Source organism: Amphimedon queenslandica, unplaced genomic scaffold (assembly GCF_000090795.2).
Source record: "Amphimedon queenslandica unplaced genomic scaffold, v1.1 AMPQUscaffold_12453, whole genome shotgun sequence".
Taxonomy (NCBI): Eukaryota; Metazoa; Porifera; class Demospongiae; order Haplosclerida; family Niphatidae; genus Amphimedon; species Amphimedon queenslandica.
The window spans coordinates 15,008-16,424 of NW_003547310.1; the positions used below are offsets into that span (position 1 = coordinate 15,008).

A 1,417-nucleotide genomic window follows, 5' to 3' on the forward strand; every position below is an offset into this window, starting at 1 on the left:
GTTAAATATTGCCCAGTTTGAAGCCAACATTACCAAATTTTATGCATAAATAAAAATTTCTACCCACATTGATGTGAAAATCCCGCCTACTTTGAAGTACAAGTTAATTAAAATTACCATAATGATGATTAAATTTATTATGCTACAAAACATTGTTTTTGATAATAATACAATGCAATAATAATAAATGTATGTGCATGTGCAGTACAAAATAATAACAATAAATAATAATAATAATTACAAAAATATAATATAAATGAATGAAAGAAAGAACAAAAATAATTTAAATATGCATAAATTAATAATAAGAAAAAATTGATAAAGACAAAATTTACAGTTACATCGTGAACATCATTCAAATGTTATCTAACAAGATCAATAATGGTACGCAATTGTCCCTTTCCCTCTTTCAAAGTTTATAACTTGATATACTGCCTCTTTCACCACTGTCCTATAGGAGACAATAATAATGTTTACATGTACAGAACAAGTGTCACAGTACATCAACATAAATACCAGAACATAGAGATACACTGTAAATGTATTAGTATTATAACAGTAAAGAGAGAGAGAGAGAGAGAGAGAGAGAGATAATTTACTGATTTTGTAGAGGCAAGGCTAGTCAAACTTGCACTTTTCTGGAAAAATAACAAAAATAATAAATAATTAAATAAATTTAAAGTACCTTTGAGAAAAACCCTAAGAATCCTTTCTTGGAGTCTCTGGGAGTGGGCGGGGTCGAAGGGCCCCAGGTACTATCACTGTTGTTTCTCCCGCGAGCCCTACGAGTTAAAGTTGGAGACTCAAAGTCCTAAAGAGGAAGGAGATCAAATAGAGAGAGAGGATTATCATCTTTGGTGCTTTAGTGTCACCAGTACATGTACCAAACAATCTTAACTTAAATGAACTGATCAAATAGAAAAACTTAGCAATTTGCCGAAAATTCACTATCAAAAGTACTGTATTTAATTATGACTAAAATACTTATTTACTTTATTTATTTATTATTATTATTATTATTATTATTGTTAACCTGGTGAGATTCATATCCAGACTCGTGTCTATGTCCCCGTTGTTGACTCCTCCCATCTCTCCTCTCCTCGTCCTGACTGTCCCCACTGGGTGACCTGTGTCTACTGTGATACAATGGACGCTCCTTTGACCGGGACTGATGGTATCTGGAATATAACGAGAATACATTAAAAGGTTTTCAATACATGTACATGCACTTATGTTGTGTGGAAAGTTTGAGCTAATCCCAATCAGGTTTGGATTTAGAAATTTTTTTGAAGTTTCTTAAAAATCCGACACAAGTTCCTGTACTATAGTACAGGGTCTCTGGCCAAATTTTGCCAAAAATAAAAAAGTGAGATTCCCTCAATTTTATTACATTTTCTGCTACACATACATGTTCTTA

At 32.1% G+C, this 1,417-nt stretch overlaps 1 long non-coding RNA gene across 1 annotated transcript; it reads right to left on the reverse strand.

The window, feature by feature from the left end:
• Positions 1-267: 267 nt before the first annotated feature.
• LOC109587772 (uncharacterized) lies at positions 268-1,219 on the reverse strand. Its single transcript, XR_002187781.1, has 4 exons — positions 1,034-1,219; positions 686-811; positions 600-638; positions 268-451 (listed from the first exon to the last, which is right to left on the reverse strand). It is a non-coding gene; the product is annotated as an uncharacterized LOC109587772 (long non-coding RNA).
• Positions 1,220-1,417: the final 198 nt, after the last annotated feature.